General features: G+C 35.6%; 1 pseudogene; it reads left to right on the forward strand.

Moving 5' to 3' along the window:
* Nucleotides 1-12,093: 12,093 nt before the first annotated feature.
* Nucleotides 12,094-13,076, forward strand: LOC107529550 (arginine/serine-rich protein 1-like; annotated as a pseudogene).
* Nucleotides 13,077-14,028: the final 952 nt, after the last annotated feature.

Consider the following 14,028-nt stretch of genomic DNA (forward strand, 5'->3'; position numbering starts at 1 on the left):
ATCCCAATATAACTATAAAATAAAAATTCTAGCCAGTTTCTCTTGAATAACTATAAAATATTCCTAACTTTTAATAAAACAGTAAATAAAAACTGACAAGGATGAAGTTTTATGTTGGTAATTGTTTCCCTTTCTTACTAAACATACAAAATATATTTCCTAAACTGTCATATATACAACATATATAATCTGGAGTCTGAATCTTTTTAATTAGACCTCATAATTATACTGTGTAATAAATACATGTTTAACTGAATAATGTTGATGCAAATTTAATAAGGACAAAAATTAATATATTCACAATTCACAATTTCAGAGGAAAGACTAATATTCATTACATGTATGAGTTAAGAAAATTTGAATTTTTTACTGTTTAAGAAATAAGAGAAACATAGTAACAGGTAGATATAAAAGTCTGGTCTCTAGATTTGTGTCTTAGAGTTTATCAGTCTTTGTTGGGGTACAGATTTCAAGCACATCTTTTCATGACTTTCAGCATCAGCTTTCCCTAAGGTTCTGGAGAAAACCTAACAAGTCAATGACAAGTTTAAGATCAGGTGTTCTTGATAGCTATGGAAGCCAAGTCTCCATCAGAAGTTGGGCATTATCCTGGATCTTTTTACTCTTCCTTTGTTAAAATCTTATCTCAACCTGTATGCTCACTGTTCTATCTATCTCCTTCTAATAAACGTAAGAAAAGTATGATTTAGAATAAAATTTAATAGATCATAAATGAGATGGCATAATTCATACCCCTGTTTCACCTCTTCCTTGGCTATCTATGTAGAAATTTTAAGGAATACCATTTTAAAAAGATAAAGGCCAGCCCTGCTGCGCTGGCTCAGCGGTTGAGCATCAACCTAGGATCCAGGCAATTAGGGTTCGATTCCCGGTCAGGGCATATGCCCGGGTTGCGGACTGCAGCTGATCAATGACTCTCTCATCATTGATGTTTCTATCTCTCTCTCTCCCTCTCCCTTCCTCTCTTTGAAATCAATAAAGATATATTAAAAAAAAAAAAAAAGATAAAGGCCAAATGTATAATTAACAACATGAGTCATAGACTGATAAATTTTTTGTGAATGCAGATGGCAGGAATTAATACTATATTTGATCTTGCCATAGCAAGTCTATTTTCAAGCCCCCTATTATTTTTACTTTTTTGTAACTTTGGTTCTTCTTACTCACTCTTGACTCATTGGATTGTTTCACTGGCTCTGAGCTCATGAATCATAATGAAACCTCTATTAGCTGTTCATGGATGGTACTGGGGTTGAAAGGTCAATATATTCTGCACCCGAAAACTTGATGGAAGCAACAGAGAAATAACTAAGTTTTAGAGATCTTACTTAGAAGTAAAGAAACTATTTTCACCAGCTGTATGCTTCTGTATGGAATTCATTTCATAAGTATCTATTTGAATGTCTGTTTCATTTCTCTCAGGAAAATAATTTTGTAAGCATTGTTTAAGCCTTACTCTTAGTGTTAAAGTAGAACTTCTTAAAGATTTTATGTGTGACCCAGCAAAATCATCAGGCAGCCAAGAATCTGGAGTTAATGTAAACTTTCTGTTCCATTCAGTGTGGAATAAAGAACCTCAAGTTTGTACCTTCCAAGATTTAAAAAGAGACTAAGTTTTAAAACTGTATTAAGAAGTATCCATTTGCAGTAAATGACAGTGTTGGTCTATGGCAGAAACTTGTGGCAGGACAAGTTAAGTACATCATTAGCATTATGATTAGCTTAGTCATATTTGAAGAAAGATATTTCTCTATTTTATAATTCTTTAAATTTTACAATGTTTACATTCAAACAAATAATGATAATAAAGACATATATTTTATAGTTACTTTCTTGATCTATAGAAAATAATTAATCGAGTTGCCAATGTTCATTAATTAAAAGTATTAAATTTGAAATTTCCTTCTGAAATACCTATCACTAAAAGGAAGAAAAAAGGTAGCTTAATTAATTCTCATGTACATGGAGTATAAATTGGTATAACCACTCTAGAAAATTATTTGGTAGGGACTATTAAAGGTGAACATATGCAAACTCTATGACCCAGAAATGTCTGCTTTCATGTATATATTCAATAGAAATGTGAACACGTGTTCACCGAAAGATATGAATATAAATGTTTAAAGCATCAGTACTTGTAATAGTTTAAAATGTGAAACAATTCAAATTTTCATCTATGGCATAAACACAAAACATTTGATACAGTCATGCAATAAAAGACTATACAGCAAGCAATAAGAATGAATGAACTAGCATTAAATATAACACAGGGATAAACCTCACAAACAAAACCTTGAATGAAAAAAGCCTAATGCCCCAAAAGTATATGACTCCACTTACACAAAATTAAAAGGTGGGTCAAACTAAGCCATGATCTCAGAAGTCAAGAAAGAGTTTATTCTTGGTATAGGATAGGAAGATGGTTGGGTAGGAAATGGCAGGGTGATTGTAAAGAGAGAGGAGGGGGCTTCTGGTTCTAGTAATATTCTTTCTTTATCTGGGCACTGGTTACATAGAGGAGTTCACATTTGTGAAGGTACTTTGAAATGTAAACTTACATGTATTTTGAAGGGTAGATATTAAATCTCAATAAGATTTACATAAACAAAAATACTCCATCCACATATTCAGTCATATATTCTAGGGATCATAAATATCACTTTCAAAGTGTTTGGCCTGATATAAAGATAAATTTATAAAATTTCCATTGGCCAAGGAAAACTTTGATGTTATCAAATTTGTTATTTACTCTCCTTTATCAATACTTTATCCCAGCACATTCCCAAAAGTGTATATTGATACATATACAAAATCACACATACCTATACTTTACAAGTACAATCAGGCCTGGCTGGCATGGCTCAGAGGTTGAGCATTGACCTATGAACTAGGAGGTCACAGTTCAATTCCCGGTCAAGGCACATGCTGGGGTTATGGGCTCAATCCCCAGTAGGGTGTGTGCAGGAGGCAGTTGATCAATGTCTCTCCCTCATCACTGATATTTCTATCTCTCTCTCCCTTCCTCACTCTGAAACCAATTAAAAAAAATTTTTTTAAGTAAAAATAAAAGTAGAGTCAGTTGTAATTCAACATATACTCATTTCTATTACTTTTATTTTGTTCAGGTCTTCTTGCACATTACCAAACAAATTCGCATATAGCTTATATTAATTTAAATTAACTAAAAAATATTAGACTGTTTAATAAATGTCCATGTTTGAAGAAAAATAAATTACATTATAACCTTATTTCCTGTTTTTAGAGATGTGACTTAGATAATAGAAAAAGATAATATTTCTAGCATTATAATATTTCCATTTCTTAACACATTTCACAGGTGATAAACAAATATGATTCCTAAATTTGTATTGGTGTGGGCCTTTATTTGCACCCAGTATATTGAATTAATGTAACACATACACATTCAATATACACTTAGGAAGAAGTTACCATGTAGCAGGCACTGAAGTAAGTTCTAGTGGTACAAAGTTAAATAAGAAAAACTGCCCCCAGTGAACTTTTATTCTGTAACCAAACCCTGGTTTGGCTGCCTGTTGCAAAAACAAAACAAAACAAATACACCAAACTCAAGAGACAGGTGCTTGTAAAAAGGAAAGAAATTTATTCAAGTGCTAGTAACCTGAGATGATGGGAGACTCTCATCCCAAAGCCCATTTTAACAGCTCTGGTCAAGCTAGCAAATTTTATAGGGCTGAAAGACGGGGAAGGAAAACTGTGGACATGCGTGCAGGACCCCTTTCCCTAGGCCTTGATATTGATCTTTTTGGTCACCATTCTTGAGTTAGTCATCTGGTTCTTTTATCAGCTGAATTTCTGTGACTGAGCAATAGGCATCAGCTTGGATCTTGAGGTCCCGATGCTTCCTATGTTTACTCAGGAATGGAAACTCTTGGGTTTAACATTTACTAAGAATAGCATGGGTAGCTTTATATAAATTCTTTCATAAGCTTACTTTGTTAGTACATTCTTATTTTAGTTCTATTTTATGGCAAGTCAGACAATATAAATAATATATCCCATTCATTCTCCATTACAGTTCTATTTGGGGCAAGACACACGTAAGTACAAACCTAAAATGAAGTATAAGAGATATGAAAGAAACATGTATAGCATTTTGGTGTGCTGATAAGATCACACACAAAAAACACAGGGACTCCATACCTAAGATCTTCATATGACAGGTTACACTTGGGCAAGGTTTTTAGCAAATATGTACATGGAAGGGAGAGGAATGAAGAGTAACTAGTCAGCTAAGAGAGACTGTGAGGATTTCAGTCAGTAAGATTGACATAGGACTAGGCACAAATCTTAAATATTACTGATCCCTAAGACGATGTTTAAATACAGTTTCCAACTTTTATGTAAGCCTGGCTCTAAAATAAAAAAAATAACTGCAAATAGCTTTTCATGTGGTCAAGTAGCAAGAGATGAGATTAGAGTAACAGGCAGAAACCCTATTCGAAAGGGTCTTGTGTGTCAATTTAAAGAGTATTTTTATCCTTATAGTAATTTGTTCAAGATTACATGACTGATGAAAGATAAACTAGGATTTCATTCCCAGTCTAATTCAAAACCTCATGCTCTTAACCATTATGCTATATTGCATTGCACTTTTAAAAGAGGCACTGATATTTATAGTGCTTTGAAGAGAGAATTGAATTAGATTTTCAGAGCATTTAGGAAGCTCTCACAGTGATTTAAATGATTAGAATCTAAGTGTAAAAAGAATTGGGGGTGGGGAGTAGGGCAGAGAGTTAAAAGTAAACAGATTAAAAGACAGTTTAGGGATTTAAGGATATTAATAAAATAGCTCCACAAAATTCAGGTTTTCAGGTCTGTAACATTACCTCAAACCATGACTGAGATAAAGAAAACATTATAGTCAAGTAGACCAGGGTCTGCATCCACATCTTTGACCAACTAGTTGGTACGCTTGGACCAGTAATTTAATCACTGATTTTTTTCCTGGTCTGCAAAATAGGAGTAGTAAACTTTAATCTTCTGGAGATACTGTGAAAATTAAATGAGAGAATGGATTTTATAATATCTATCTCAATGCCTAGCACACAGTAAGCCTCCTCATACCAAGGTTATAATCATGGTTCAGCAAATGTAGCTCTTTAAAAAACTATGGTGTTTCATTCTAATGTTGTCTTTGTCAAAAGAACATTCAAGGAAGTGTGTGTGATGAATGCTGTTTTCTTAAGAAGATAAATTGGAAAGTGGTTCTATGTGCGCAGATGCCACTGATTTGGACATGTACACATCACGACTCAGCTCCCTGATGATATCAAAGTTTAGAAACCATTTTGGGGACTAGCAATGTTAGGTGAAGGGTGCATGTGTAAAACTATTTGTCTCTTTCTCTTAACTCTCTTTTCTTTACCCCTTTAAATTAAATCTTTCTTAAGAATTTTTTTTTTACTTAACAAATAATTAAATAATTGCTGTTTTTCTCTGCTCACATCATGTTAAAGGTTAATTTTTATTTTGTTGTTTGTGAGTTAAGAAAGGTGTTAAATGAGCAACCATGTGAAATAGATTCATCAACCAACAGATCATCACCACCTCTCTTTTAGGAGAAAACTATATGTAAGAAATATAAATCCATCCAAATAACATGAATACATGAACTAGAAATAAAGTTTTAATAGCACAATCAGTATCTTGGATATGGATTCAATGTGTTACAAAGACTAATATTTTTAAAACAAAAAGAACTTCATCAAAAAATAATCTGAAGACTCCAATGAAATCAATACTAGAGCAGTTTGACAGGTATAACTATTTTCCTTAATTATGACTACTTTATGATTTTCAAAGATAATATTTTTTTCAAAATATGAAAGCCATATTGAAATTTTGTTATGCAAAATAAAACCATTTATCACTATAAAAATTTTAGAAATACTTAAATTTTATTATCTGAAGTTCTAGTAAACCCATCATCCATCTAAAAGCCATCCTTTCCTGCATCTGCATAAATAAAAGCAAAAAGAAAATGCAACCCATCCAATGTGTGTGGGCCTTGAAATCCCATGAGTCTTTGAAAATACATTCAGTTTTCTAATAGCAAGCTTACAGTTTTCTAAAACAGTTTACATTTCTAATCCAAAGTAAGTTTGTTTAAAGGTCTATAGACAATACTATTAAAAAACAGAAATAATGATATTTTCAACATTGTTTTGTTTCTGCACTGTGATAAGGTTTATATTAAGCACATGAATTAAGGGTAAAGTATAACTATTTTATATATTGGTATTGCAGAAGAAAGTTATAACTAGATATATATACTAGAAATTAATAAATAGCTGCTTCTAGCAAATATTAGTCATGTATTCAAGATACTGCTGATGAGTTGCTCCATAGAAGATATTCATTGAAAACATATGTTGCACTTCATTACAATTTAGAAGTGTGGTTTTCTTCCTTGGAGAATTACTTTTAATTCACAAGTGTCTTTTTTAAATTCAATCTTTATAAATACTTTCTATTATGAGATATAAACACATAGAATAATGTATAAAACATATTTATAATTTAAAATAATTATAAAGACAACATACTTAAAACCACCTTTGAGGTTAAGAAATAGAACCTTTTTTTCACTGCCAAACTTTTTGTCCTTTGTCCTTCCTGGTCATGGCTCCTTATTTTGGCCCAGAGATAATCACTGTCCTGATTTCTGTGATAAATGTTTCCTTGGTTTTTATTATATTTGCATTGTTATAAATCCCTAAAACATCTAATTATATTTTGTCTTTTTTATGCTTCATATAAATGAAACCTATTTTCAATATTCTTCTGAGAAGTGCATAATTGATCAAGATTATTTTGAAAAATTCATCTATATTACAGTGTGTAGCAACCAACTATCCTGCTCAGGTTTTGGAACATGAGTTAATGCTGTCCCTTAAAATGAATTAGAATGTTTCTCTTTCTGTTTTCCAGAGGTTTCTGTGCAAGATAAGAATAATTTTATTTCTTTAATGTTGAGAATTTTCCAATAAAATTATATATGTAGTAGCAATGATAATATAGTAATTTTGTGTGTATGTTACCTTTATAATTTAAAATTTAATTATTATAAATGTTAACAGTGCTACTTGAATCAATAGATACGTCATATACTTACTTGATTTGGAATGGAGTGTAGTCTACCTTTTTTTTGGTTCTGATATCATGTTTTGTTTGTTTTTAATTGAGTAGGCCTATTCTTGAATCACAAAACCATTCAGAAGAATAGGATAAAAAATGAGTAGAAAATTTTTGAATTTTTAATATAGGGATGAAAAGGTATTTTCCCTCCAAATAAGTAAACATAAATTTTTTAGTGTTGAAGGTTTGTTTGAAATAACTTGTGGATATTTTCATCTTCAACATAAAATAATAATGAAATATTCCTGTCAACATTATGTGTTGAGTCATGAAATCTGCGTATTCCATATCATAATCTCAAGTCCATCCTCCCATGTATTTTTGTGTAATTTCAAATTAGCCCCAATGGGACAACCCAACCCCAAGAAATGGGTCTCATAGTACATTGTGATAGAAATGCACATTAAATAAAAATACAGCAAACATTGATGGCCAATATGATTCAGGTTCAAAATTAATATCAAATATTGAACTAAGAAAGGTCATGAATTTGTGAGTCTATTTAAATCTCTGTTTCAGGTTTTCAACTTCTTTGTGCTCTGATTTTATTTCTTTAAGTTAAATTTATCCTGAGTTAAATAAAATTGTGAAGACCTCATAGAAATCAATGTCCTCACCTATTAAAAGGGGCTTTTTCTCTTTGGAGACATAAAATACTTGCTTCTATTATATTTTGATAAGTTACACAATATTGATGGGTAGTTTCAAAGACACGTAGATTTTGTTCAAAGGCCTATGTATATATTTTCTCCCCAAGGGAAAAATAAAGTATGATATAGATCACAGACACATAAACCTAATGGCAATTATTACCCTTATTAATTAATTATAAAGTACTTCATCAAAAAAACTAAATAAACAAATGGAGAGAAAGAATAAAAATTTTACATAAAAATATCTTCTTGTGGTGGCACTAACATTCACATCAAAGCCAAGGCTCAGGTAGATCATGTTAGTTTTATTCCATCTTTGAAGCAAGTAATTAAAGTGGCTACCACTGTGAACACTAAAGGTGACAAATCTTTTCAAAATTGCTGATTACAGACAGAGGATAGGGATGGGGGAGTGAGTGGGGAGAGATTAATAAAAGAACTTATAGGTTTATAAGCATAACCCATGGACACAGACATTAGTATGGAGAAGGCCTAGGGGTGGGGTGGATGTGAGGTGGAGGAGATCAACGGGGGGAAAGAGGGAACATTTGTAATAGTTCAACAATAAAGATTAAAAAAAAAATTGTTATTGTTCTCTCAAGAGAAAATAGTTCCAATTTTAATTAGTTAGGTGTATTTTTGTGATCATAATGTAACTCTCTCACACTTTCAAAGTATACAAAATTTTATGACACAAAAATTATATTATTTTTATTTTTATTCTCCCAATAGGTGGTGTGCAACTTTGCAAAAAAAATCTGAATTTAATCTCACACGCTATAAAAATGTGTCTCTGAAATAATTATTATACTTAAATAAAATAAACAGAGAGTGTCAGAATTTTTCTTATAAGAAAGTTATTTTAGAAGTCTACTTAAAAAGCAGCTAGAGATTAAAGATGGCAATGGCCTGAGTGGAAGCTACACTGACATTCTCCTGGGACAACTAAAATATAGAAAAGTCATCCAGAAAAATCAACTGCAACTGAAGATGAGCTGGAGAACACCCACATAACTAAGGAGCAAAAGTGGAGACCACATAGAGACTGGTAGGAAGTGTAAAGGCGAGAAAGGGATGGCTGGGCTCCCACAGGAAGCAACTGGAGGTCCAGAGGAATATGTCAGCTGTGTGGAGTTCCCACTGAGGACTCTGGTGTCTAAACCCAAGGTTGGGCCTCCCACCCCAGAGCACCAGAACTGAGAAAGGTACCCACATAACATCTGGCTCTGAAAAGCAGCCAGGTTTCTGTCTGCCAGGGAGACATGGCTGAAATGAAGACACACTCTTAAAGAGCCAATACATAAAGTTTTGTGTACAGCCACTCACCTTAGGCTCCAGCAAAGGAAAGGCAGAGTGGACAGGAGCTGTGTGAGGAAAATCTAGTGCTGTGTGCTCTGGAGATTGAGGTCAGAAGGCACCCATATGGATTCCAGTGTTGAGTATTTCTCCCATATTGCAGAGGACATCTTTCTCAGGTAGACAATTGGCTGCTTTTGCTTGAGTGGGGAAGCAAATGCCCTGCCTTCCTGGAAAACCTCTCACCCTACCCAGAGGAGTTTCTACAGCCTGAGACTTCTTAAGAGACTGATAATAACCAGCGGCCCCACCCTGTGGAGCTTCTACAGCCTGAGGCTCGTTAAGAGAATCAGATTAATCAGCCTGCAGGAAGAGGCAGACTTCAGAGTGCTTGAGTCTTTGCCTGATCTGCTTTGGGACCTGGCCTTGGAAAAGCAGACTTTGGTGTGCATCTTGGTCCTGTCCATCCACACCCAGCCCCAGCAGAGGCTTCAAACTGATAGCTCCAAACAGGGTACTCAGAGCCAGTAACAAATTGCGTCTGACATTGACCTGCACCAGGTACCCTCCAAAAAGACTGAGAGTCTTAGAAGATCTGCCAAATACATGGAAACAAACACAATTAGGCAGCTAAAATGGGGAGACAATGAAACAAGCTCCAAATGAAACCATAAGAGAAGTCTCCAGAGAAAGAGCTAAATGAAATAGACATAAGTAATTTATCAGATATAGAGTTCAGAATACTGATTGTAAGGATGTTCAGCACTATGAAAAAAACATGGAAACTATTAAGGAAATTAAGAATGACATAGCAGAAATAAAGAATACATTGGAAGGAAAAAACAGCAGATTAGAGGAAACTGAGGATCGTATTAGTGAATTAGAAGACAGGGTAAAAAAAAAAAAAATCACTCAGAGATTCAAAAAGAAAAAAAATCTAAAAAGAGGAGGGAGAGTCTAAGGTAGCTGTGGGACAACATGAAACACAAAACCATTTGCATTATAGGAGTGCCAGAATAGGTTGAAAGTAAGAAAGTGTTAGAGAAACTGTTTGAAGAAACAATAGAAAAAAACTTCCCTAAACTGCTGAAGGAAAATGTCACACAAGTTCAGGAGGCACAGGGAGCCCCAAGCAAGAAGAATCCAAAGAGATCCATGCTCAGACACATCATAAATAAAATGCCAAGAATTCAAGACATAGAGGGAATCTTAAAGGCAGCAAGAGAAAAACAAGCTGTTTCCTACAAAGGAGCTCCCATAAGGCTGTCAGCTGACTTCTCATCAGATACTCTACAAGCCAGGAGGGAATGGCATGAACTATTCAAGGTAATTCAAAAAAAGTATTTGAAATCAAGACTACTTTATCCAGCAAGATTACTGTTCAAGATAGATGGTGAAATAAACAGCTTCCCAGACAAAAATAACCTAAAGGAGTTTATCACCACCAAACCAGCACTGCAGAAAATATTAAAGGAACTGCTGTAATTTGAAGTAGAAATAGAAAGAGAAACATATTCATAAAATATTAAAATAGCAATAGAGAAATATCTTTCAAAAATGACCTTAAATTTAATTGGAATAAATGCCCAAATAAAAAGACATAAGGTGGCTGAATGGATAAGAAAACATCACCCAAATATATGCCATGTACAAGAGACCCACCTCAAAACAAAAGACTCACACAGAATGAGAGTGAAGGGATGGAAACAAAACTTCCATGCAAATGAAAATGAAAAAAAACCACTGGGGGTAGCAATATACATATCAGACAAAAGAGACTTCAAAATGAAGATTATAATAAAAGACAAGAAAGGTCATTACATAACACTAAAGGGATCAATCCAACAGGAGGATATAACCCCGGTAATCATATATGTACCTAATAGAGAAGCACCTAAATTTATTTAAAACAAAACAAAACAAAAACTTCTAGAGGACTTTAAGGGAGAGATCAACAGCAATACTGTCACACTAGGGGACTTTAACACCCCACTGACTTCACTGGAGAGGTCTCCCAGACAAAAAATCAACAAGGAAACAGTGACCTTAAATGACACACTAGATCAGATGGGTTTAACTGACAGTTACAGAACATTCCACCCAAAGCTGCAGAATATACATTCTTCTCAAGTGCACATGGGACATCCTAAAAGATAGACCACATTAGGATACAATACAAGTATCTACAAGTCAAAGAAGATGCAAATCACATCAAGCATCTTCTCGAAACAATGGCATGAAATTAGCAATGAACTACAATAAAAACACTAAAAGACATTCAAACACATGGAGGCTAAATAGCATGTATTTAAACAACAAATAAGTTACCAAAGAGATCAAGAAAGAAATCAAGTACTTCCTGGAAACTAATGAAAATGAACACACAACAACTCTACATATGAAAGCAGCCTTCAGAGGGAAGTTCATTGCACTACAAGCCTACCTCAAAAAATAAGAAAAACTGTGAATAGAATTAGAACCATACAACTTAAAAACTTAGAAAGAGAACAAGAAAAGCCCAAAGTGGAAGGAAGAAAATAATAAAAATCGGAGCAGAAATAAATGACATAGAGACAAAAAAAAAAAAAACACAAAAAAAAACCAATACAAAAAAGCAATGAAACCAAGAGCTGGTTCTTCCTAAAGACTGAAAACACTGGTGGGCGCCCACAGCGGCACCGCCTCTGCGCATGCTCACAGTCAGCTTCTAGTGCCTTGCATGCCCCGGGGACTCCGCTCAGCTGGCGGGGACCTGGAGGTGGAGGTGGGGCGTTCCCTGCTGAGAGCGGCAGTGGAAACTCCCTCTTTGCCCCTGGCCGGGAGGGAGGGCATGCGGTAGGCCTTTCTCTCCGCTGTACGTGAGGCGCGGGCGGCTTGTGAGTTTAGGAGCCGAGCGTTGGGGAAGGGTCCTCACAGATAGGGAAGCTTCCTACCGCGCGCCCAGATGTCAGACTAGGGGAACATGTGGCCAGGCTCGCCTCTGGAGTCCCCTGGGCCTCGGGCGGGCCCAGCCGGCTGTCCTCGGCCACCCGCAGCCGCTCTTCCAGAAGCTCCGGTCCGGTTCCAGCGTCCTGGCGGCGGTCGTCCAGGAGCGGGAGCCGCCGGGCGCAGGGGCAGGTCCCGGTCTCGGCCGAAGGCGCCCCCAGAGGAAGCACAGGCGCTACTCGGGGTCCTACTCGCCGAGCCGGTCGCGGACCCCCAGCCACCGCCGGTACCGGGAGAGGCACCACGCTCTTCCAGGAGGCACTACCGGTCTCCCTCGCCAGACCCCCCGCAGCCGGTCGGGCTCCGGGGACGGTCGCGTTATCGAAGGGCCTACGCGATCCCGCGGGGTAGACGCTGCACCCGGAGGAGCCTAGGAGTTGGCGGGGAAGATCCAGGACCAGGTGGCGGAGCCCAACGCCTTTTCGCTTAAGTGAAAAAGATCAAATGGAGCTGTTAGAAATAGCAAAAGCCAATGCAGCAAAAGCCTTAGGAACAACCAACTTTGAATTGCCCCCTAGTCTCAGAATTGTTCCTGTATCTAAAACAGACTGTGAAACAGACTGTGAAACAGCTGTACCAAATAATGGTGCAAAGTTCGGGCTCTCAGAAAAGCTAACAGAAGATGGAACTAAGAATGCCAGTGAAAAGTCTTCCCAGCAAAAAAGCATTAGCTCTAATAATTCTGTAGCAAAGTCGGTGCTTCAGAAATTGGCTAAAACTGCTGAAGAGACATCTTCAGGATCTCCAAAAATAAATCAGAAAAAAAAGTCCATATGAATTGTGGAAACCTGTTTAAAGAAAAGTGATGGCTAAGGTTGCCTGAAATGCACTTTATTGCAAGTTTGTGTTTTCTATAGCATTCATTCCTGTGAGCAATTTAGTGGTAATTAACATTTTAGATTTCTCTTGGCAGTTATGAGATAGCAGAGATGGACCAGAGAATTGTGTACAGGTGGAAGTCTTATATATATACTTGTAAATGTTTTGTGTAATACTGATTGATTATATAAAAATGAAATTTATAAGACAGTAATTAAACTGTGTTGTATATATATTTGTTAATAAATTTCTTGTTTTTACTAAAAAAACAAAAACAAAAACACTGATGAACCTTTAGCCAGATTCATGAAGAAACAGAGAGGACCCAAATAAACAAAATCAGAAATGAAAGAGGTGAAGTAACAACAGACCCAACAAAAATACAAAGGATTATAAGAAAATACTATAAACATGCCACCAAGCTGGACAACCTGGATGAAATGGACAAATTTGTAGAAAAATACAACCTTCTAAAACTCATTTAGGAAGAGTCATAAAACCTGAAGAGGCCTATAATTGCTGATGAAGTTGAAGCAGGAATCAAAGGGTTCCCAGCACACAAAAGCCCTGGCACAAATGGCTTCACAGGGGAATTTTACAAAACATTCAAAGAAGAATTAACACCTACACTCCTCAAACTATTCCAAAAAAATCCAAGAGGAAAGAACATTTCCAAACTCTTTTTATGAGGCCTGTAATAGCCTAATTCCAAAATTAGATACACTACAAAGAAAGAGAATTACAATCCAATATCCCTGAAGAACATAGATGCTAAAATCCTCAATAAAATATTAGCAAATAGGATCCAGAAATATATTGAAAAGATCATACCCAATCACCAAGTGGGGTTTATTCCAGGGGTGCAAGGCTGGTACAATATTCATGAATCAATAAACATAATACATCACATAAACAAATTGAAAGGCAAAAATCATATGATCATATCAATAGATGTAGACAAAGCATTCGACAAAATCCAGCACCGATTTTTTTATAAAAACTCTTAGCAATGTGAGAATAGAGTGATCATACATCAACATAATGAAGGCCATATATGACAAACCTACAGCCAACA

Source organism: Miniopterus natalensis, chromosome 1, assembly GCF_054644295.1.
Source record: "Miniopterus natalensis isolate mMinNat1 chromosome 1, mMinNat1.hap1, whole genome shotgun sequence".
NCBI classification, from domain to species: domain Eukaryota; kingdom Metazoa; phylum Chordata; class Mammalia; order Chiroptera; family Miniopteridae; genus Miniopterus; species Miniopterus natalensis.